General features: G+C 36.3%; 1 protein-coding gene across 3 annotated transcripts in view; it reads right to left on the minus strand.

Annotated features, from left to right (window-relative positions):
- The window catches only part of LOC118264343 (allatostatin-A receptor), a 166350-nt gene that overhangs the window by 84618 nt on the left and 54840 nt on the right, over positions 1-26892 (minus strand). For 2 of the 3 annotated variants that reach the window (XM_035576819.2, XM_035576820.2), the window contains exon 2: positions 9169-9187. The exons of the other annotated variant lie outside the window; for it this stretch is intronic. The gene's annotated coding sequence lies outside the window, so the exon portion shown is untranslated. The remainder of the gene's footprint in view (positions 1-9168; positions 9188-26892) is intronic. 3 annotated transcript variants of the gene reach the window in all.

Below are 26892 nucleotides of genomic sequence, written 5' to 3' on the forward strand. Positions count from 1 at the left end.
CTTAGTAGAAGAAAAGGAGCATGTGTAGAATAGCGAATATTCCTGTATACAAAAGACATATATAGTCTACCAGAGAACTAGATTGTCATAGGCTTTTCATGACCTGACGATTTAGTCTAGCTATAAAATAAACGTAAAACCTCAATAAAAATTTCTAAGTAAATCTTCTTGAAATGTCAGCTCTAGAATACCTATAAAATTCCAGGTCGGATCGGATCTAACTCTACTTTATCTAAATACTAGCGGACCCGACAGACGTTGTCCTGTCTACACGTCTGAAAAAACTTTGACCAGCGGACAAAATTGTGAATCTAAACCATTCTCAGATCCTCTTGAACACACACAAAAAGTTTCATCAAAATCCGTCTAGTCGTTTAAGAGGAGTTCAGTGACATACACACGTACAGAAGAATTATATATATCTAAATATAGGTAATAATTTATACCGCCATTTTATTCTTAAAGTTATCATCGATTAATTTAGAGGAAGCCTGGAAATTTATATATGGGTATTCATAATTAACTGATACATTTGGGTAAGGTTTAGTTATCGACGAATCTGGTTTGGGTCACAATTCCCATCGACCTGCAATACGTCATTCTTGTCTCAGTGGGGTATGAAATTAAAATGTTGCACAAAAGCCAAAAAAACTTGATCGCTGACAACTAAGACATTTTAAAAAACGTCATTTTTCCTCGTATCACATCGCAGCCTACCAGTGTGTGTCAACGCCTAGCCTGCCAGTGCGTGCAATAATACATGAGGTTTTATCGCACGCTATAGTATCTATTAACGTGAAAAAAAAAACAAACATATTATATTCATTGTTGTTAATACATCGGCTATTTACTTATAATGAATTTTGAAATCCAAAACTCTAATAATAAGTATGGACCAGCCAACCAAACATGAACCAATCAGAGATAAGATACAAAACAATATGGCGTGCACAAATAATACCCAGCATTTTGTTTACACAGCCTACCCAAATGTAACACCGGTTGATATTGCTCGTCAACCGGCGACCTGCCACGCTCGGGTTAACTTAAATGAAAACTGACACTCTCCCGTGTAAATTCATTTACACGGCTACCACAATACAGGCAATGGTGGATAAATTCGAAACAGAATATCTCTCCTCCATGCAAAAATGCCAGCGCAATTTCATCTAGACGATATTGATATGATTTTTGACATCAATAAAATGTGATTGAACATTTAATATTCAGTTTGAATACAAGCAATAAATAGTAAAATTTTTGCGATACGTACATAATACAATATTGAAGTTTAGCATGGAAAAAATATTCATAAAATATTATTACTTACTTACTTTTTTTATTCAACATTTTTGGAATTGTAAAGAGCATATCTAAAAAAGAATATCGGCTTAAGGACTTTTTCATCAGAGATGTGCTATGCTACGTTGCTGCAAATGTGTTTGGCTTCCACCAATCATATTCATTGGTACACATAGCTTAGCACTAGTGGAAACGGACTCAACTAAGCTACGTTTTTATATGGAAAGATGCGTGCTATGGATGTGTAAATAGCTTCGCTATTATCGATACATCGCATACTCGAGCTGCGCATCTTCCTCGCATAGCTACATAGTTTAGTATCAGCGGAAACGGTCACATAATTTCATAGCTTTACTATCACATCTGCATAGCATATCTCTGGTGAAAAAAACACCCTATACTAAACCGCTGTAAAACCACGGCCTCCGTCTCAATTTTCACTATAACAGCGAGTAAATCTGACCCGGATCTCTCTCCGCAATGAATCCGTATCGGTCTACAAGACATCAATTTTTGCGACTCATTTTTACGTCCGTCGGATATTAACGATGAATAAAATTATCGTTGCTGTCCGTCGTTTATGTCTGTCGTAAACACAATGGAGGATAAACGAGTGTTACGATTTCGTTAAATTCACACTCCAGTTTACGATGCGATGTTATGAAGTCCATACAACTGATATATTAGCACTTTGAGCGATTTTATCATTATCCAAAGTGCATGCTTCATGATTCTGGAATGAATCGTAAGTAGTCGTAAGATAAACTGGAAAGCCACGAGATATCTGTTCGAATACAAATTGGGATAAACAGTGCTCAAATTGCTACAAGCAGAGTTAAACTACTTCAATATTAATGATCATGCTTAGTATTAGAAGTTCATATTCAGTGCCCTCAGTATCTTTGATTGGTTAGTCTGTTCGAACCGGCCAATCAGAGCGCCGAACGCGCTCTTGTTTCGATTACTTTAAACGTAAAGCAGCAAACTCATACTAATGGTTCTTCAAAACTTCATGAAATCAAAAATGATTTGGAAACCATCACTCTATATTAGGCACAAAGTCCCCATGTACACATTAAAAACATATTACTGAGAAACCCCTCGTCACCTCCAAGACCTGAATGTGTTTCTATTATCACATGATTTCATGCTACCTAATGCCTAAACTAATTCTACCTGACTAATGTAGTTTTGATGAGATGCCGTTGAACACAGCTGTACACAGCAGATATGGTACACGACCATGCCAAGGCACTGATAGAGAAGTTTAACAAGGAAGATGAAGTGCCTAATGACACTAATTAACTCATGTGGCGCCGCCAACGGAGTGCGGTAGAACCAAAATTGCTCACTAAAGGTCATTTGAAGGTCAATTAGGCAGAAAGGATGACTTATTTATATTAATTTGCGCCGAAAGCAAGACGTGTTGGAAATAAGTGAAACTAATTAGTCTTCATTCGTTGTGTCTAGAGTCCGTTAGCGTTATTTCACCGGCTATTAATATAAGCGAGGGAGGGAGCAGACATAAAGGAATATAAGTATCATTCTCTGTAGCCTGTGGCCTTTTGATATTTTTTTATTAAGTTATCCATCATTTTCCATAGTATGAGATACACTAGTTCTTTTTATGATCATGTTTTCTTTGTTGGTCTTTTAGCCTAAGTAATATTCTGTACTGTCAGGATGTCAAACAATTCTTGCCGTATTTTTCGTGTATCAACGTCCGATCAGGCAATCCCGTCACTATACCGAAGTGCGAAAATGTGTTAACGATACAACGAACACATTTCCGCACTTTGGGATAGTGTTGTACATGACAATTTTACGTGGTATACAAAAATAGATAAGTTTTATGGTCTAACTAATTTGTAGATCCTATTTAAGACAAAAAAGTATCGTCACACCTTTTATCCCTGAAGAGGTAAGCAGAGGTGCACATTACGGCACATAATGCTTCTACTTATACATACAATGTACATCATTTGTGTTATAGGCCTCGTGCTATAAGGGGTGGGCCTACTGCGTATACTGGGTAGAACACCAGACTGTGGGCTATTTCTGAAAAAATTACTAAAAACCAAAAAAAGCCCAGCAATACTGAGCCCGATCTGGGAATGCAACCCGAGACCCCTTGCTCGGCAGTCAAACTTGCGACTACTCAAAGGACGAGCCAGCCCAAAGAAAATCCCAAATCTCATTTAATTTGCAAACGAAATAGCAGTTCGTTTTTATAGATACTTATATCGATTCAATAAAATCAAACGCTTCCCCCAAACCCGATATGACAACCTCCATAATGACCAACTCCTTGCAAAATGTTACAAAGTACCTTGTTGTAACAAACCTTGTATACAAGAAAATGGCTGAAGATTTAGAATTCTAGTAGTTACCAGCTGGCGTGAGGTGGAATTAATCTCGGCGGCCGCTGAAAGTAACGGATTCCATGAAATTAATAACCGAGTGATTGATAGTGGGCCAGGATTGCGCTCAGCCGCCTCGTGTTAATTTTATTTTAGACGCACAATGTAATGTAGATACTGCCTGCCTGTTTTTATTTATTAATATTTGTAAGAAAAATGTAGACAAATCTTTATTTATTTTACAAAGATTTGAACAAGACGTGTTTGAACGATTGGCATTGTAACTGGACAAATGCGACGTATTTTGGGTCGATCCCGTTTTTTATGTGATTTATACATTATTTTCCAGATTCAAGTGATATATTTAGTGGATATTTGTATTTAAACACACCTACTACACAGTAGAAGAGGGAGATTATAAGTGTGGGAGAGCCATGCTTCGGCACAAATGGGCCGGCTCGACCGGAGTGATACCTCACCGAAAACCAACGTGAAACAACGCTTGCGTTGTGTTTCGTTGTGTGAATGAGGTTACCGGAGGCCCAATTCCCAACAACCCTTAAATTCCCAAACCCCAAAAGGCCGGCAACGCACTTGTAACGCCTCTGGTGTTTCAAGTGTCCATGGGCGGCGGCGATTGCTTACCATCAGGTGATACGTCTGCTCGTTTACCGGCGTGTTCCATAAAAAAGGGCAAGAGGTTTTTCAAATCTTACAGTATTAAAAATACATAAATAAAATACAATAGATAGTTTTTAAAATGTTTCCACTAGCTGGTACCGTTGCAATTACACCGGGAATTGTCTCTACGTCTAGTTTTAAAGTAAATAAACCTGCGTCTATTGTCTGAAGAACAATGTAGTAATATTTAGAGCACGGCTGGCAGGATTCTCTAAGCAAAGAAATATTGTGCTGGACTGCAGTCACTGTTGTGTTTAATAAAATGTAAAATAAACACAAAATAAAGGAAATAAGGTTAAAAGTAATATGGCAAATGTACCGCCTGCTTGTGAGTGGACGCGTGGCTTAGAAAAATAGGAAAGAAATCTATTATTTTTTCTTACATTTTATTTTTATTAAACAAGATATTTTATGAAACAAGAGTGTTCATGGGCGGCGGCAATTGCTTACCATCAGGTGATACGTATGCACGTTTACGTTTCGGGTTCCATTAAAAAGATAAACTGATATTATCCTGGCAACCATGTAGTTGAAGAACAGCACAGAAGCACCCGTGTGGTGATGACCGAGTAACGATTCATTTGTACCCCTACTATTCTAAATTATTATTATCTAGGTGTCACGTAAACGTTACATTAACGTGACGTAATGTGCACCTCTGTCTACCCCTTCGGGGACAAAAGGCGTGACGTTACATGTGTCACGTAAACAAAAGATAAGGTTAACTTAAAATAACGGTTTACTCAGTTTCGTCTACTAGTGACGTTGTACAGCCTACTATGACATCGCCGCGTCCACGCACGTTGCTCGTGAGGAAGAGTCCCCTTTTGTCTCGAAATTAGTAGAGCTTTTCTCCGTATATTCACGAGAGTAATTTAGTATGTCTCACCATAGTTATTACCTATAAAAAAAGATAAGATTGGTAATGTAAGTAATCTGTCTACGGAGATAATGAGGCGTAAAAATTATCTTGTCATCATTTAACACTACGCTGAGAAAAGAAACAGCTTTATAGAGTATCCGAAGAGCTAAACCCCACTTGTGGCTAAGCTGTGCTTTATAGCAGGGGATGGGTGACTATTGTTGCCATGTCACGGCTCCGTCGTGTGCCATACGTCTTGGACAATAGAGTCATTGCTCCCAATTGTGGTAAGATTTATGACAGCATGACAAATACGTGTAGAACTTGAAAGCATAAGGGTGCTTTTCCAGCAGTGATGTGCTATGATGATATAATAGCTAAGCTGTGAAACTATGTGACTGTTTCCACTGATACTACGGTATGTAGCTGTGCGAGAAAGATATGATGTATCGATAGTATAGCCATCCATGGCACGCATCCTTCTATATAAAAAGCAAAGATAGTGCTAAGCTATGTGTACCAATAATTATGATTGGTGGAAGTTAAACGCATGCACAATAACGAAGCATAGCACATCAGATAGGCTAAGAGGTCTAGAAGTGATGTTAAATGTCCGATCTAAGTTCCATTGTTGGTTTTGTTCTGTCACAAGACGCAACGTCAAAACCCAGTTTGCACTAGATTAACCCAAAAAATATTTTTGCCAACTTCAGTTTGTTACAGCATAATGCAATTACACCACAAAAAATCTGGTACAAAATTCTAAACAAAACCAAAACTAATTGCAACTCCAAAGAAGAAAAACAAAAGAAGGGAAGAAAACATAGTACATTCCCATAAGCAAGTCAAGTATACCTTTGAAGTACCATAGTACCTACGTATACCTCATTTACCTCTTTCCTAGGTGTATACGGAGGTATTGAGTCTCAATATCACCGCGGCAATCTGTTTGACTGCGCTCCACATACACTCAATGGTTTGAACTCGTACTGTTTATCACGTCTCGTCTATTTTTGTCCCACCACTCAATAGGGTTGGCTTCTCTACCATTTTAAATGTATTTTAAAGTGCCAGCAGCATTTTGTCGCCTTCTATTGAACTATTTTTAAACGTGATTCTGTTTGCAGGCTAAATAAAACTGTTTGAGAATATAGTTATGCTATTTTTGTTTTATTTATGTTTTTGGAAGGGGGAAATCATCCAATGACTTTTCCCGCTTTGGACGAGGCGAGAGGTAGTATCAGACACTTGCTGACTAAAAACCACCCCGTTCCTATTCCTGCTTTGCGAGCCGGAATCCCGGTAACCCGCTAGGCAGTCAGCAGCTTTACTTTGCTGGGCCAGTTTAGAAACAGATCTATGAAGTCCCCAAAATATTATGTTGCGGATATCATAAAACAAACGTTTACTAAAATGAAAGATGTTTTTAAATTAATTTTCCACATAAAACAGTTCAATTAAATCTAAAGCCTAATTTTGATATTTTAAAACCATTCCCATACTAAAAATGTCACTGATATTTACCTAACCATAAATTAAACAGTAGACATAATTTGACATTAAGCTATTAAATTATTTACTAGTCACATCATTAACCTGGATTTACTAAGCATTATAAATCAAATGTCTGTCTCCTGATTTACGACTAATGTTTTCTGTGCTTATAACGAAATCATACAGTAAATCAATGTGTGTGTAAAAATAACCAATCAACACAAGTATTAGTACGTGGTTTATTCGCGTGGGTGCGAACAAAAATGGCGGCTGTTTGTTCTGTACCCATTGTTTTATACTCATGTTAATGGCAGATTACTGCTACAATGTTTTCCATTTCATTTTAAGCTGTAATTGCTATTTCGTTGATTATATTTTCATGGTTTAGTCGCGACATTTCTATTTTTAGATTAGGTTCACTTGTTTTTATTTTTGTAATCACCTTTGTTGCGTGCCTTTTTTGTTTATTGTACCTACCTAATCATTTCTTACCTATCTATAATTTAGATTAGCATTAAAAAACTATTAATAAACTCTAAGTTAAATCTCAGTATATTCCTTGAGCCAAAACTTTTAATTTTCAACCAGTAGGTTTGTAGGAATGACAGTAGTCATTGATCAATCAACTGGAGTTAATTTCACAGGTCTTGAATTTGATCCAAATTGTGACCATAAAAAAGTTTCTTATACGAGTTCATAAAAACATAGATAATTTATTGAACACAATAAAGTTCTCGCAAAAACTGAAATCATCGTTAGTACCTACACATCATGTTGATTAAAAATTCCCTTCGCTAACAAGCAAAGTAACAGTAAAAACCAGAAAATATTGAAAGAGATAAAAAAAGAAATTCCAGTAACATTTCGAAGCCAAGTCATGCAGTTTGTAAAAATAGGGGCACTAAAAGTAAAAGTAGTTCTGAATTTGAATTAATCTGTACGTACGCTGAGCGAAGCCGAACCGATGGAACATTTTACTGATTTTTTGTTCGAAGCTTATTGTCGGTGTCGAAGCAATATTCGATGTCGGCAGATTGCCAACATCTGATAAGTTTTATCTTCAAATATGAGCTTATTCGTGTGTGACTATTTGTTTTAATTTCGTGTTGCTAATCAGGATGTTTGGGAATTTGTCCGATGCTTTATCTCGACCAAATTTTTGATTAAAAACGGGGAATGGAGATATGTTCCCTAATTTTGATTATCGAAAAATTTTGTCATTATCATTGTTTGTGTTGAAAAGGTTGAAAGAATATTTTGGTGCTTATCGTCGGCTGGAGTGATGCCCAATTAGGAAGGTCTTTTGTGAACGGGGTTCGGTTCAGTGTGCAAAAATTTTGCAAGAGACGGTCTATCTGCTGTCACTGCCAAATTTCAAAACATTATACAAATATTCTCTATATACATACATACTCATAGTTAGAGAATATTTTGCACATTTTTCATCAGAAAAAATAACTTTAAGATTTGCCAAAGCTACTCTCTGTATAACCTTAGGTTACGCTACAGTAATAAACTGTCTTCGGGGCACTATAAAAAGAAGTATTTCCTACAACTTTTCGACTCGATCGCAATCACGCGTCAATGTTATGGCACTCCACACAATAAAAAAACAACCACATGAGACCACAACCAAGCACGCTATCGAAGGAAAAACGATTTCCTATGAAACATATACATGAACGAATGTGTAGTATAGTGACGCTGATCTGAGATCAAACAAATTGATACTGCCATCGTAAAAATAAGCGAATAACAAGATATTTGCTAGCAGCTATTGAATAAATTTACATAACATAACGTTATGTTCAGTGAGGGAGGGCGCTGACGATCTAAACCATATCGACGATTTTATACGTGAACACAGAATAGCAAATGAACTTAGTAGAAGTTTGAAAGTAGATAGAAGACGTGTTTTTGTCGAAGATTCTTCAGGCAATTTACTAAAAATGGTGAAAAATTATGATACGCAAAAATATGAGTCTTTTAAGAACTATGAAGACTGACTTTAGGCTAATGAAGCAAATATCTGTAAAGGTCAACTTATTCAAAGCAACGCGTCACGTCCTCTCTCACCTCTAACAAAACTTTTAAGTCATACTCATCATTTAAGTCATTATTACTTTTCTCAATATAAACGATACATAATTCATGCAGAGAATTACATCGCCCGCCGGCTTTGAGATCCAAAACTTTCTTTCAATCAAAACCAGCAAAGGATATATTGATACGCGATAACGTCGGCTTTAGATTAGATTTGTTTGGCCGCAGGAGGAAAGTCTTTAAAAGCCCTGATTTCACTCAACCTTCCTAACTAAACTTGGTAAAATCTTCGGATAACCATTTAAAGTAACTTTAGCAACATAATTTTCTTAAAATCTTTCTTTCTGTGGACGGTACGTGATTACAATAACAAAGTGAGGTCGAATTTTCGACTAGAAGAATATTTTCGTCTGACGGTCCACTTACCAAAGTTTTTTGCAAACATCTGAAACAAAAAGATAAAGATTGTTAGAAGATTAAGAGATTACGAATCAAATTAACTATAGAGGGACTGTTACAAATGTAAATTTAGCTGTGAATATCTATTCAATTTGTATTTATGTTGGACTAAGCGTGGCTACTGAACTTGGGCCAAGGTCAGACAAAGTATACAAGATAGTATCAACGGCCAACAATGGTATAATACATTTAAAAAATGCTAACGATGAAATCCCGTGCTCGTGAACCTAACAAGGCAACAAAATTAAAAACGTAAACAGGACAAAATTAAATGCCAATCATGTTAATTAGTAAGCAGAAGTCAGAACATTAATTTCCTTAATTTGAGCAAGACGAGGGCTCATGCAAGTCATGCTTCAAAATAATGAAGTTGGCTCGCCACGTTATTGACGCATGACCAGCTCTCGTGTCGCCCTACTTTTTAACTTCGTATTTTATGAATACTGAATCGATAGCAACGATCTCGATTCGCGATAGTTTCCTTTACGATCTTATTCTCGACTCATATTCAAGTACAGTCTCTTTGACTTCTTTTTATAAAAATGACTTCTTTTCTGAATGAGTAGTACATTTGTATGGTATTTTCTTGTTTTACTTTTAGGGCACATTATTTTTCTTTTTCTTTGTTGTTTTAAACATTGTCTTATACTGGGATTTATTAAGATATTGTCTTGTTGACATAGTAATACCAAAAAAAGTGCAGTTTCAATTTTTGTCATTCAGCTCTTAAGAGGCTGGCTACTGATTCTCAAACCTAAACTCAAATTCTTTATTTCCATGTTAAGATATTACACAGGTTTTAATGTAAATATTATGTACAGCTTAACGGCATTTTTCAGGCGTTGCTGAGGACTAGCACTAACTTATTACAAATTACATTTCAGATTCTAAAACAGGTATGGGGTAGTGTAACTTAAGTATAGATACTAATATAACTACAAGCCAAAGTATGCAAGTTCGAGTCAAGAATGATGAGATTCGTGAGCTTGACTCGCTCGTTCCCGGAAATGATAAACTGGAGTGGAAGGATTCACATTGTTTCGGAGCAGGGTCGGTGCTGAGTGCTCTCGGGACGGTTCCTCAACTCGCCACCTCTAATTGCTAAATAGCTTGGAATTTTGGAATGCTGGTCGGAAACTGTGTGCTTAAAGATGAATTGTTGGGTTTATAACTAGGTATGTTGCTTTCTATGGTAGGCGGTTCTATATATTTAGAGCTAACTAACTGTAGACCTATAGCTGTGCTTATAGTATCTCTATAGTACAGTCTATAGAATATTGAATTTCATAAACTGTCAAATACTTGTAGCATTTAAACGAGTTGATAGTCAGTTGTACGAGTGAATAGAATTTAATATATGTAAAGGATTTGACATAATTTGCAGAATTTATTGATTTTTCTGTTCACTAGCTTTAGCTTTTGAATACCATTTTCCTCATTAATGATGAATACATATAAAACAGTTTAACATTGTGAAATTAAAGGGTTCCTGCACACGATGCCGCCACCGGGCCGTCTCCGTGGCACCGCGCCGCCTCCACTCTTGTTCCAATTCCAATACTGGCCGTATACGAACGTACGTACAGTCCGGTCTGGTTCAGTCCGGTCCGGTAATGGAATAAATCAAGTCCGACGGCGGCATCGTGTGCAGGAACGCTTAAAATGATACATTGTTAATTTGTGAAATGAAACGTTTAAATAAATTGTTAGTCTGCACACTGTAGTTTTAATAATGTTATGTTTTGTATGGTTTTATTTTCTTACGAAATTGATTCTTGATCAAACATTTTACATTCATCAATTACTTCTGTGATTATTCTTTCATCGTTAATTTGCTCCATTACATGAAAATGCAACTTTTAAGCAAGCATGGGAAGTGCCACTGTCATATTTAGTTTATGAAGTGTTCTACAGTTCACACAATGAGAGTATTGTATAATGTATTTTAGTTTAACTTCACTACTTGAAGTTACTATTTTCCAATTTACACAGACATTTCAAAATTGTTCCTCGATCTTTGAATGATTACTAGAATCTATTGATCTTCGAAGCCATTTCTCGAGTAGATCTGAATTTGAAATCTATTCAAATGTCTGGATAAAAATTAGATAAAGCCTATTTCGCCTAAAGATTGAACGTTCAAATAATGAAAGATTTTTTTCGAATCGCTTCATAAGTTTCAGTAATGACCACCCAAATCTTTCTCCACCACGATATTGGTTCAAAAACAATTTATCTTGCTTTCGTCCTCCCTTCAATAGATGAAAAAGTATTATTTAGGAACAAGACAGTAATCCATTAAAAAGTAAGTTTGTCATTGTGCGAGCTGACGTGGATGAGACGCGGATTTGAGTTTGTGTTTAGTGTCTGTCAAACTATGTAACGACACAATAACCCTATATTGCTTACTTGCGAGTCTCACGACAACAGAACCTTAATAAAAACTGTCATCAATAATGTAGTGCTAGTTTAAGTGTGGGAGAGTCATGCTTCGGCACGAATGGGCCGGCTCGACTGGAGTGATACCACGCCCTCACAGAAAACCGACGTGAAACAACGCTTGCGTTGTGTTTTGTTGGGTGAGTGAGGTTACCGGAGGCTCAATTACACCCTCCCCAAATCTCCGCATTCCCCAAATCCCAAACGAGGTAACTCGACTATATGTATAGGTCTCATAACTAAATAAAACTTAATTAAACAGAAAGAGACGTGAGAGATATTTATAATCATTGGATATATTAATATGGCGACTCAAATTACAATAAAAAATAAATTATCACTCATTCCCACACGACCTTAGCAACCAAACAACTTATTAACGCTCCACTTACATACATACATATAACATTATTATAATTATACTAGTAAAAGTATATTAAGATAATTTCTGGTGACATTATGCAAAGCAGACGATATTCCTTTTTCTTGCGTGCACGGGTCACGGCACAATGATGTTAATTACCTTCAATGTGTCGTGCAGTTCAAATTGCTGACATGGAAAGTCTACTTGTATACTTGTAAGTCGCTCAAGCTGGCTTATGACGTACTTATTCAAAACCTTCGGGCTTTAAGTTCAAGTGCCCTGAATTTTACAGAAAATGTGAAATTGTTATGTATTTTATTGTATGAATATTTATATCTATATTAAATACTTATTGAATTTAATATATAATTACGTAATTACGTATAGAACGTAATTACTTTTTTTAATATAATTATAAAGGTGAAGTTTGTTTATTATTTTGTGTTTGTTCGAACGCGCTTATCTCTGGAACTTCTGATCCGAATTGAATAATTATTTTTGTGTTGGATAGTCCATTGATCGCGGAAGGCTATAGCTTATTAAATATTATGCAACAATTAGCTAATGCTCCTAGCTCCGAACAGCGGGTGAAACCAGGCAGGACTACTTAGTAACTAAATATTTTATTTTTAGGCTCCAACATTTGTTAAAGTCCTTATGATACATCAAAATAGACATTCCGTATGTTTATAAAAAAATCTAAATAACCAAGACAAACATATCACGAACCCAATAACTGTGTAACAACAATAAAACTATAAATCACTGTAAAATAACAGTTATACATAATTCTGTTACAGTTTATACAACTGAAGTAGAACTATAAATCTCATCTGGTTTACAACTAGTACTTTGATTTACTGCGGAATAACAAAAAAATTATTTCTACTATGATGTCGGTTTGGACCACACGGCTCACACATCAAGCTTTACATATCCAGTTTAGCATGGTCTCGCTTTTTGAGATCTTCCCTCATATCCAAAGATCAGTTTATGCTGGACTTGTATAACTTGATGTGTACCGTGTCGGTACAATACATTATGCTTGTATGACCACTAATATTTTTACCTAAGTAAGAGCTTTAGTCATTGTCCTTCACGCATCTTTGTGGAAGTTCAAGTTATTGTATTTATAATATTTCACCAGATAATTACAAAAACCGTTAGTTAGGTTCCTAGGAAAATGTAACCTCTTTGGAATCTTACGGAATTTCATAATTTTTCTAGGAAATTTTATAGGTATTCTTTTTTATTTGCTTACACACCACATTTTACAAATGAGTCTACAGTAATTATTTTTGTACCTGTTATTTTCCGACCGTTCTTGTTATTTGCCGTTCCCGTATAAACATCATAATTTTATGACTCCAACCAGAATAGTCAAGTGGTAATGAGTTTCCTATGGAGTCATAATATTAATATCTTTGTTGATCGATTCCGATTATGAGGGTCAGCTATTATTAGACTAGTTCACTGTGAAGGAAATATTATTCCAATGACTTCGTCGGCCTTTGGCGAGGCGAGATGGACTGTCAGAATCTTACTGACTAAAAACCACCCCGTTCCTACTCTAATGTAATAGTGTACACTTGGTTCTGGCTTATATAAAACTATGCTCATACTGTTATCATCCGAATCTAGTATCTTTGTGCACAGCCGTTGCGCTTGTGGCCAAACGAAGGTCACCGATAGCATAACAAACCTACATAACACAATACATCTTGCCTACAACACCAATAACGAAACTTTAATCACATCACATAAAAAAGTCCATCCAATATTTCACCAAAGAAAAAGCTCGCACTAAATATTCGGGGTAAAAATTAAATTCGCCGCCTACCACATAAACCCGAACTATCTCCGGCCCGGTATCGCATGGGCAGTAACGTGACGTATAATAAACCGGGGCTCGTCCACGTTCGTGCCATATACTTGTAAATATTCTCTTTCATTTACTAAAAGGGGTTAACCCTAAATGCTCACAAGATTAATATTTTTACCCCAAAACTTGGTTGTCCTAATCTCAGGGCATAAAATATGAAAGTGTTTATTTATTAGCGTTGGTGCCTAAGTAAGTAAGTGGCCATTTATCTGAGGCCTCATGTGATTGGGAGGGTCCTGACATAGGTAGTCTAGCCTATTTGTTAAAGTGACTTACATTAGGTCTCGCCCGATTTTAGGCTCTCTTTCTTTGGTTATTTAATATAATTAATTTAGTACTAAGGCTATTAATGATGCGGATCTGCGGACTGCAGGAAAGTAGAAGTAGGAACGGGGTGGCTTTTAGTCAGTAAGAGTCTGACAATCTCTCTCGCTTCGCCCAAAGCGGGAGAAGTCAATGGATAATTTTCCCCCACCAAAAAAAGAAGGTATTAATGTTGACAACTGTCGCTAACTAGGTGAACAAAATGGTATCAAGGATCAGGCATAGTTCAGCCTGCTTCATCATGGATCAGGTAGTCAGGTACGATGTGATATGTATGTTAAATGAACTACACGTGGTTCTACCTGTCTACGCTAGTAAAAAACTATCCGAAGTGTCGGTCACGTCCAACACGCCCTGGGCAGTAAACCTCGTTACTTTGTTATCTACGAACTAATCTTTCCACTGTTCCATGAGCCGTTGTCTCTAAAAATAACTCTAACACAGTATGCTACTAATTGTTGAAAGCAGATAGCGAACCGATTAATGAATATAGTGAAGGACACTATGTTATGAAAGTACTTAGTTCGTACAAGCTTTCTTGTGCTGCAAGCGAACTGCTAGGGAGTGGAACTCTTTGCCGGAGTCTGTGTTTCCTGATGGGTATAACCTGGGTGTCTTCAAAGCCCGAGTGAATAGGTTGCTTATAGGCAGACGTGCTCCATCGTAGACCGCATCATCACTTACCATCAGGTGAGATAGCAGCCAAACGTCAACCCATCCAATGTAAAACTAACATCAAATGTGTGCTACTATACTATATTATAATATAAAAGTTATTTTGAGTTATGAATATTCTATGGTATTGGATCGAATTGGATTGAATCCCCAAAAGACTGACATCGAACAGCTCTGGTGTTACAGGTAGGTACTTAATTACTCATGGGCGGCGGAGGTTTCTACCATAAGGTGGTGTATCTACTAATAAAAAATATGTACATATTTTCAGGTATGTAATGTTTTAAAAAGCTAAGGCAACCTTAAATGGTGAGAAAATCATAATCAGCATTGTGTGGCGTAAATATAACTGTGGGCACGGCTATATAATTACGAGTCCGTATATTTCAACCAGATGTTACCATATTTTGGACCCTTGGAAATGGAACTCACACAAAACATTGACTCCCTTAAACTGGCTTAGTTGCAAATTGACCCGTGAGCTACCTGAGGATATTGAAGAACTTATGACCTAAATGAATATAATACCTATAGGTACAAGTACCTAACATCGAAATTACTTTTTTGTTTTAAATAGTGACATATTGGTGTATTTCATACGAGACTTGGAACCAGGTAAGGTAAATAACGTAAATAGTGATTCAAATCATCATTGAATAGTATGAGAACTAGAATAGACCAGGTTCATAACAATAAGATCGTGTTCAATACTGTATTGGATCTTTTCACCAACCACTCTTTCTTATATTTTTCTTTCTTTCCCTCTTAAATCTTCTTTTAACTAAAAGTTATTAACGTGGGTAAGCACCTAAGCTAACCCCTAACTTATACTGTTAAGTTTCATATAGGTTGCTGAAACCAGGCGAAATCTGAAAATACTATTATTGCCTTTGCTTCTAGTACCAAAATATTGTTATTTTTGAACAGTGTGAAACTCGGTTGAAAGGAAATAGGTCCATTACTGTTTGTAAACAGGACTTCGATCGAATATAGCGAGTTACGGGAATCGAACTGTTTCGTGACGAGTTTCCATGGGATGCTGGGATTAATGGGTTATTTTGGAACGGGATAATTTTACCTATATTGAAGTTTTTGGACAGCTAGTAAAAACACAAGACTGATTATCTCTGATAGTCCTGTAGTCAAAGGTACACAGTTTTAAAGTCAAAGTAAACGCATTTATTTGTAAGTCAAAGACAACGATTGCTTACCATCAGGCAATCAGTCTGCTCGTTTACTCGTTTTTATACTAAAGAAAAAACGTGTGGGATTAGCAAGCGTTACTCATATATTATGTGAGTTTCATACAAATAATAAAAGAAAAATATTTTATTTTCTTCTTTTCATAAAGCAAGTCCAACAAGAGTAATAATATAGAAGTACCAACGTGACATGTTAGTTAAATTGAGACTAAGTCTAGAATGGTCTGGTCTAGCTCACTTTATTGACTTGGTGCTGACCACTAAGCCCCGGAGTTTAGACCAAACAAAAACGGTCTAGATTCATAAAACCAACAAGATTAGCTAACTTCGTGCTAACTTATTGTTTTATTTGTTTTAACTCAAATTGTTTGTTGTTAACAGATTTTTTTTAATTTAAATATTACAGTAGCAGCGCGACTATTGCGCCTCTAGCACGGTTTGAAACTAGTCGAGTTCCACGTTAAATAGTTACGTGAGTAAGCATAAAAACATAATTAATTTAATTTAATTTATTTTTTATAAGACAACCTTTTTTAAAATGATCCGAGAATGGGTATTGATTGCACAATAATGTAAAGGAAAAAAACACAAATAGAAACGAAAAAATAATTTAGTTAGTTATTTTGATAGACTTCTTAAAACGCATTTCTTGGAAGTACAAAATTCAGAGAATACCTTTCAATGTCAACCAGTACCTATTCCATTAAGATTAACTACATATTTAAACCAAACCATCCCAATACTAAGAAGTAGGTGTACCTAATGAAAAACTTCAACGAAGTTACAAACCTCAATCAGGAACCTTTTACCAGAACACAGTATCGTAAACTAGTTCTCTATTCATTGAATAAGTAGCCAACCCTAATCAAAGTGTATTACGCCCGCAAAACCCACACATTACCGAAAAAATACCATTTCCCCTTGTAAAACTACTTGTCGTAATAAATAATTCTCGGCGTTTATAAGGAAAAACTTCAGCCTCTCGAGTATCTCGGACAAAACGGAGCACTCTCCACAGCTACTACACAGGAGAGTGCGAACGGACAGACATTTCCCGACTTTTTATTATAATAAACAAAACAAGGACGAAATAAAAATATTTAATTACTGTACACTTGAGAGCTTTTTTATGTCGGTCAAAGGCAAAAAGGCGGTCTTTATTTACTGAGTTTGGGGTCTGGGGGCCGTGGGGTCGCATTGTGGGGTCCACTTCGGACAGAAAGGAAATATTGTTCTGTTAACGATATCAGATTGTCGTTTGGTGAAACTAATTAAGTTCTGGCGCTGTTCGCTGTTGATTGTTGACTTTTTGGCGGCCATATTGCTTCTAATGTTTGTCTCGGCCGCTTTTAGTGAATTTTATCTTTGTTTTTTAATTATGTTATGAGTGTGGGTGTATTGTAATTTTTATGTTAGAAAAATCAAAGTCGATTAAAACCCATTCTCGAGGAGAATATCCTGGTGCTGCGTGATAACTTGCTTTGCGCTATTAAATCAGATACAACGGTTATTACAATGTAAACGCAACGTCACGGCTTTTATCCGTGAAGGGGTAGGCAGAGGTGCACATTATGGCACGTAATGCCGCTTTACAATGTACATACACTTTTCGCCATTTGTATTACGAGTCCCATGTAATAGGGTGTGAACCTATTGCCATACCGGGCACAATTCCAGACGCCGTACTACTACCGAGAAATTTTCGATAAACCGAAAAAAAAAACCCAGTAATACTTACAATGTAAAAGACTAAAATTTCATGTCATTTGTCAGTTATATAAACAAGATTTTATAATTTCGTTTGATTCATAATATTCTCATATATTTTGCGAAAACTCTTGTTAATTTACCGCACAAATCTACAATCCATTAAAAACGGGAAATTAAAAAGCGACCTCTGTCCAAGTGTGGAGTACACGCGTCCACATTTTCAATCATTCCGTTAATTTCCCGCGCGAAGTGGTACGACACGCGATAATCGTACGACAGCCGCGCGGCAATCGTACGACTTGTCGAGCTGCACACGTACCGCGGAGCTCCTGTCAAAAATATAATAACATTGCTCTGTTCGACATATTATTTGGAGTTTAGCCCAAGTTATTACGGCGCGGAAGAGACTTCGTGACGTTTATTTTCTCTTTGCGAAAAAACCTTTTTTGAGCGACCGTTTTTGTGATGTTTTCCCCGTTGTTATTTCAATACTTTATAAGAGGATCTCTGCAATGTATTTCGGTACATCTTTTGTTATTTCCTTTCTCGGTAAGCTTGACTTTAATGTCATAAAGTCGGAGAAATTTTTTTGAAGACAATAAGTCTTATTTACTTCTACTTATTTTCCGTCGAGTTTTCCTTGTACTTGGAATAATTGGATGAGCTGATGTTTTAATTAAAAATGAAATGGAAATGAACTCTTTTGGGAAATTTACGGATCTAAATGCAAAGTGTGACAAAATTGTGTCTTCCTTGGTGGGAGACGGTTATTAATGGCAGTTTCGATGGTTCTAGAAGATATTTGAGCTGCTGTTTATAAAGTTTCCTGTACTAACAATTTCGCTCCTCCACGGAGCATCTTCAAAACAAGTGTCGTGGTGGCCCAGAGGTATAATACCGCTTCTCATGCAATGAGGGTTCGAAACTTACCAACAGCAAGTACCGATATGACTTTTTCCAAGTTATAGGTATGTACTTTCTAAGATTACTTAGACACCACTGACAAACGGTGAAGGAAAACATTGTGAGGAATTTCTTATTATAAGTTTGAAAACGCCAACCCACATTAAGCAAGCGTGGTGACTACCTCTCAAACCTTGACTGTACAAGACGAGGTCTTTGGTCAGCAGTGGCCACTTATAGGCTGTTGATATTGATGATAACCATAGAAGTGAAACTACAACCATCAATAATTAATTACATGAAACTAATATAAAACAGGACAATCCTATTAACGATCACTATAACAGAACACGACCCTCAACACTAAAGACAGAATATTACTTCCAAATCATTAGCATATACACGCACATCAACATACACTTATCTGTTAAACATTTTGAACACTAAAACTAAACGTATAAAGTTTAAATTGTAATGAGACAATGAGGTAACTTGATATGCGTCTGCTCAATTTCTTGAGGCTTCAACACCTATTTGTACAGTAGCCGGCGATAAATATTGCACATCGACTTTAGGAAACAGACAATTTTGTATGATATATCTACCCATTTACATATTGTGTGATACCTAGACACCTAGATGTATACGGACCATTTACATAATAATATGTATTTGTATATTTTTGTCTAACTCGCATAAATGTTGACCAAGAATGGCTTGAAACTAGTCGAATTCCTTGTCAAATAGTTACGTAAGTAAGCCGAAAAACAAAAGTGATTAATTAGTATGTTTCTTTCTCTCTTAGTTACATTGTTTATTTACCTTTAGTATATTTACCTATTTTCGCCACTTTCTAGTTTTATATAATGCATACTGTAAAACTCTATTATTGGCGTCAGAACCTAATGTCACACTCTATACTATATCATGTACTTAAAAAAATAAGCTGTTGAGTTTCCTACCAATAAATAAATAAATATTTTTTTGTTTACTCACATAAATGTTGACCAAGCATGTCTTGAAACTAGTCGAGATCCTCGTCAAACCGCAAAACCGTAAGTAAACCGAAAACCATAGTAATTAATTTAATATGTCTCACGAAAGAGTTATAATACAATTTGTGCATTATTTTCTCTTTCAACCTGTTTTGAACAGCTAAAATTAACAGCAGTTTTAGTAGCTGTTTCTAATCATGAGCAATATATAGGCGACCTATTGTTTATTTCCAACGGTCGATGTGCAATATTTATCGCCAGGCACTGTACTATGTAAGCCAATCCTGTGTCGATACCCGCCGCTTCCTTCGCGAGTATTTGCCTATTAATTTTGCAGTGGATTTACTGAACCGTAGTTATTGGCGGAGCAGTAAGTATAATGAACTGGGATTAATTACCGACGGTGTATTTAGATAGAGTTGTTTTCACACTGATTGTAGACTCTCCCTTGTTAGGGAAGCGGTGAGTATATGGTTACAGAATTTGTTTAACTCAGGGGTTCCCAACGACCACTACAGATGGGGCCCAGTAAGGTTGATGCCTGATCCGGAGCTGTGGACTACCTGGCGGGTTTACCGGGGCTCCGGCTCGAAAAGCAAGAGTAGTAACGGGGTGATTTTTAGTTAATAAGAGTCTGACATTGCCTCTCGTCTCGCCTATAGCAGGAAATGTCATTGGATGATTGTCCCCCTCAAAATTCCCCGTCTTGATCTAATTAAGGAACATTTTTATAATTCTGGTTAAGTTAGGGACCCCTATTACGATTAAGTACTTTCTACACGCTGATTTTCTCATTCACTCATACAAATAGTGACATTTGGATCATTGATTTCTTTTAACTTTATTTTTGTTTTCTCTTACATAGTTTTGGACACAACTAGGGTCCTATTTTAAACAAAATAACTATCGCTGTAGGGGACACAATAACCTTCTACCCTGGGAACAATTAAATTAGCTAAGTTGATCAGCAATAGGAAGTGCGCCCCAATATTAATTATTCACATAGTAACACAATTGGACCTCACATACCGACCCTGGTTTAGGTAGGAACCAGTAAATTTCAATACATGTTACATTGAAATGAATTGGTGATATTACCACTGTCTTGATAACTAGCATCCTTTAGTCTTTTGTTTGTTTTTGATTCTAGGGATCCTAGGGTTAGGTAGAATATAGAAATATTACTGAGTTTTACATATTTTTCTTATGAAAACCTATTGGTATCTGGAATTGAATAAAGTCTATTGTACAGCTTATGTCTAGTTAAAATAAGGTAGCCTTTTCTTTAAAAAAAAACAAAGCCTTATATTATAGATCAAAAGAAAATTTCAGTTTTACTAGAAATAAAAGAAGGAATCCTTACATAATATTTGGTTGAAAGGAATAGGAATAATAGGCTCTTAGGTTTGGCTTAGACTCGGTATAGGGCAATAAGCTCACTCCTAATTCACACAAACATCACATCAACAGCCTATACGTGGCCACTGCTGATCAAAGGCACTTCTCGCACGGAGACAGTTTAAGCATTAATCACCACGCTTGCTCTTAACAGGTTGGCGATTTTAAATTTATAATTAGAAATTATAAGCCCAAGTTTCTCACGATGTTTTCCTTCACCATTTGTCAGTGATGTCTAAAAAAGCTTAGAAGTACATGTAACTCGGAAAACGTTACATTGGTACTTGCTGTTGGTCGGTGCGCGCATTTATGAATGTGAAACGAGTGTCTTACTCCGGACCGCCACGACATGTAATTGACCCTCTTAATTATAGTAGAACATGTCTACAGAGAAGTACCTTGCACCTTAAAATAAGAAGTAACATGTTATAAATCTCCCAATCGATTTCGATCACGGTGGCCAGTCTGTCTAACTAGACTAGCCCACTACACAGAAGATATTATAGTGCACAAGTGTGTGTGCAAACACAGGTGCACACTGTTCCCTCACTCTCTAAAACTGATGGGACGGCATACCGACACGACCGGAGAGAGGTCAGGCGCCGGACAAACGGCTTTACGTGCCTTCCGAGGCACGGGGGTGAAACACCACCGAGCTTCCTGACTCCGGGCTATAATGGACATTTTATTTAGAAAATGCCATTACCACTCTTTGGTCATCCAACCACTGCGCCATAACCAAATGTAATGGCTTTACAGTTACCTAATATTATGACGCGTTTACATTAAGTCGGTCGTAGGTCGGTCACCGAAGGCGGCGGCTGCATTCGGTTTAACAGAAACCGGCCAAACCTACGTCCAAACGAATACCTGTTTATATTAGTTGGTGACCGAATACGGCCTGCAGCCGAATACGGTTCAACCGACTAATGTAAATGCGCCATTATTGGTTCAAAAAACTCAATTTCGTATGGAGTTAATACGTATTATTGAAACAAAATTACTGAATTACAGGGAAGTGACAGAGCGGTACCACATTGAGTGCTTTCCCTCGCGACATGTCGACTCCGGTTTGTCTCTGAACTACGTTTTAACGTGAACTCGTCTGTGTTTATTGAGGGTATCATTTTACATACGTATTAGGTTGCTTTTACATCAGAGATGTGATATGCTACGTTGCTGTGGATGTGTTTGACTTCCACCAATCATATTCATTGGTACACATAGCTTATCGCTGGTGGAAATAGACTTAGTTAAGCTATGTTTTTTTAAATGGAACGATACGTGCTGTGGATGTGTTCCCTACTATCCATACATCGCATATTCTGCTGCGCATCTTCTTCGAACACCTACATAGCATAGTATCAGTGGAAACGGTCACATAGTTTCACAGCTTAGCTTATTACATCTTCGTAGCATAGCGTAGCCACATAGCCCATATTAGGTGGAAAAGCACTCTCATTGTTTTTTAGTAGTTTCCTCTTTGTAATATTTTATTACATTTAGCAATTTTCAATTGTAAGTTAACCTCATAGAGTTGTGAATAGCTATGATATATTTTTTTATTTTTGAAATGTACTACAACTATGCTGATTAACAAATTGTTGTATTCATTGGCAGTTGACATGAGCCGTCATTTGTTTATAATGACTAATTAAAATCCAATCTGCTGGGAACGTTAGTATTGACATAATTATGACACTATTCAATTAGTTTTTCAATTTTAACCGATATGTTGTCATTGTTTGTATAGTCGGTATGATAACATACCGACTATCAAAACGAAAATTTCGTGAGGTCACACATAAGTGTGACCTCACGAAATTCGCTTCAAGTACATACATACATACATAACCTCACGCCTGTCTCCTATGGGGGTGAGCAGGGACTATCTTACATACATCTTTCCCTTCATCATCAGTCATTAGTTTTTTCATGCATGGGCGTCGGTTAAGGGTACTTTTAATTTGGTCCTTCTTTAGTATATTGCTAATCTGATCGCTATATATGTATTGTTGTTGTTATTTGTTCAAAAATAGACATAATAACAATAAAAAATATCCTCTATAACTAAATTTGTCTCAAATACACTGAATATACAGACATTTATTACAATTTTATTCATAAGTAAAAAAGTAGTTTTGCGAAAATCGAAGAAAATCGCATGACAATTTTATTCTCAATTATTTTTAATGAGCTGTAATCTTACTTCTTTTGTGAAACACAAGTCAATGTAATGAGACAGGCGGGGTCATTGAACTCGATCGATGGGGATTTTATTTGTAGTCGAAATATCATTAGATATAGCTCTGGAAAATTAGAAAAACCCTTTATTCATTATCTTTAAAAAAAAATAATAGTTTCGTAGTTGCTAAAGTCAAAGCATTTATTTTAATTAATCCTTAATTAGGCAATTTAGAAACGTCAAATGGAATTGTCCGTCAACGAAGCTAGGTCTAATATGTCTGAGCTGCGAACTACTAGCGGGTTTATCGGGACTCTGGCTAAAAAGCAGGAGTAGGAACGGGGTGGTTTTTGTCAGTAAGAGTCTGACACTCACTCTCGCCTCGCCCAAGGCGGGAAAAGTCATTGGATGATTTTCTCCCCTTAAAAAAGGTCTAATATGTACTCATATACAAATTAAAATAGAACCTTGACCATTATTTTTTTAATTTCATGAAAAGTATAGAATCCAAAATTGGAAAAACTCACTTCGATTATAGTTTAATTAATAATAACATTTTTAAATTCAAGTTCGATAAATACTTCAAGACCACATTTAAGTTGCTTGTATACCGACACCAGCACATCAAACTATCCCAATCTAACTATCACATTTTCAGCTCTGTTACGAAAGCAATAAGACTGAAAATCTTCTAAAGAAATTCGCAGACTGGGGCAACTGTACCTGCTGTAGGGAAAATAGGTAATATCCATTAGTATTGTCTGATCTAAGCCTTCGTAACAATGTGCCTTAATTAGCAAAGATTGAGATAAACAATTAACTTAGTCTGCCGACTAAGCAGGTAATTAATTGTTTAGACGACCTTTACATTTTGTACCTACTTGGTTTTAAGTTAAGATTACAATTTTAGAGGCTTTTTAAGGTCTATATAATCATATTGCACGGTTGGTGTGGTGGCTCGATTCCCGCACGGAGCTACTCTTTGTATGATCCACAAATTGTTGTTTCAGGTTTGTGTGTTCGGTGTCATGTGTACGTGAATTTGTATGTTTGTAAACGCACCCACGACACAGGAGAAAATACTAGTGTGGGATTTATTTTAATATTATTAAGTTTTTTTTTGCATTGATTTTTACACTAAAACAAACAATTAATAGTATTCCTAATTATTAATGTTAATAATATACCACGTCAATGATTCCAAAAGCATTTATTAATGACAAAAACAAATTTAATAATTACAAAGCGTAACTACAATTTTAATTCTTATTAAAACCATATTTAGAAAACTAATTCTATGAAATAAGAACGTAGTACCTACTACTAAGATCCTTATCGAAACTAAACATAGTTACAGTAATTGCACCACCCCATCCATATACGCCCCACGCAGTTCATTCACTACAAACATTCACAAGACGCTATAAAAGAAAGATTATTCTAGAAGGTGAGATGGCACAAATAGAACTATTTAGACCAGTATACACTGATCATTTAAAGTGCAAAAATATCAAACAAAGCAAGACAATAATAAACTCGTTTTATTAATTAGATTCTGCAATCATTATGCCGATAGTCATATCTGCCAAAGGCCTCATAGCCTCGACCAATAACTGAGTAAGTTAGCGCTAGATGGTTGGATCAAGAGCCTGATGCAGAAGGCAGTACTTCTGGACACGGCGCGTATTGTCCGGAAATTTCTCCGGTCCTCTCTCTTGAGCGCTGACCGCCGGTAGCTTGGATTGCTCCCGTTACTGGTGGGCTACTGCTTTTATATTTTTATAACTGGTTTTGTGTAGCTTAATGCGAGTAAGTATCTACAAAATCTACCTACAATTTAAGCGTTGCCATCGACAATACATATCCTCTTTTCTCCATTAACTTTATGTGCCATAAAGTTGCCTTAACCTGGCTTGAAGGTCACTGACACCGTGTAGTCTGTCATGTGTGGACAGCGCTACCAATTTAAGTGGTAGACATTCCTAGAGCATGTTTCATGTCTGCATAGCTATTATGTACCTTCCATATAAAGACTTAAGAATGTAATTTGTATGGACTATCTATCATATAGGTTTATTGGGTACTTATAAAGGTGATGATACAGGCAGTTATTGTTTTGTTCTAAGAACTAATTGTGCAATTTTGAAAATTAATAATTACGATAGTAGTTTAACTATTGACTGTAAGTACTCTGTTACAGACAGTTAATATATTATAGTACAGTCAATTAATTACAGTAGTTTAAAAATTATAATCGAGTAGCTACTTCCGTGCGGTTTCATCCACCCTACTCAGCTCCTATTGATCGTAGCTTAATGCTTTATAACTAATGGCCTTCCTAATACAAAGATTATTATTCAAATCGGACTAGTATTTCCAGAGATTAGAGCATAGCCCTTTTCATGGGCTGAGCGACCATGAACTTCTTTGTAAAGCCCATAGCACAGCCCATAGTGAGAAACCAGGTTTCGAAATCTTGAATGAAAAGAAAAGCGAACGAAACACGACAGCGTGCTGTATTATAACCTTAAAAACAACTACAGACTTTCCCATTTCGACTACTTTTAAGGAGTATATGCGACGACATATTCCGCTGTTTTTCCTTCACTCAGATTGTTAGCAGGGCAAACAAAACATCCCCCTCTCGGGTCTGGAGGCCGATAGAGCGGTAATGGGATGTTTGTTATAGGAAATTGATATCACACTCCGCAAGTACCTCGGCGTGATATTATTTTCTACCATATTCCAGCTAGTTTTGGTTGGAGTGGGAATAATGATTTTGTGATACAAAGTTTTTGGGTTTTGTTTCTCACGTTTATATCATAGGGTAATAGGTGTTTTGAGTATTCATTTGAGGGGTAACAATTGATTTATTACGATAATTCAAGAAGCATGTATTTTTCTCGGATCTTCGCAACATGACTGTTCGCTTGACTGCCTCGTTGGCCGAGTGGTAGCACAGTGACATTTCGTGTCATTATGTGCACCTCTGCCTACTCCTTCGAGGATAAAATGCGTGACTATGTATCTCGTAACGTAATTAAATAAATACATTAACAATTATTAATATCAAGTTATACATACTTATAATAACTTACTGAAAACGGATATCAAATCTGAAAGTAAACAATGAAGACTACTTATGAAGTTTTTCATACAATTATCTCCAGTGGACATGATATGAACCGCAAAAATAATGGCCAATCAAGTGCTACTTATGTTACAAAGTTCTTGTCTAGTGATCACTTGGCACTCGACTTCCAAACTATCTTGTAGTCTTTTCAACAACAAAATATTGCTAGTATGTTAAGTTATTGATCACTTACTCGTATGTCAAATTATCTTGAAGTTCCTTGGAGTATTAGTCTTTCCTCACACTTCTTCTTTTTTTTTAATCGTTTCTTAACTTACTGATACATGCATTTGTTTTATCACTAAGCATCGCCCAACTGCTAAACAGTTAGTTGGCGAAAATAGAGCTCTTAAATTCGGTACTATCATTATTCAAAAGCAACTACTCGTATAATGCACGCATGAATTAAGTCTCATAATGTCTGGGTTTCGTAATGTAGTATGGTACTACATTACAGAACCAGTAAATGGCTACAAATTAC

This window comes from Spodoptera frugiperda, chromosome 26 (genome assembly GCF_023101765.2).
Source record: "Spodoptera frugiperda isolate SF20-4 chromosome 26, AGI-APGP_CSIRO_Sfru_2.0, whole genome shotgun sequence".
Taxonomy (NCBI): Eukaryota; Metazoa; Arthropoda; class Insecta; order Lepidoptera; family Noctuidae; genus Spodoptera; species Spodoptera frugiperda.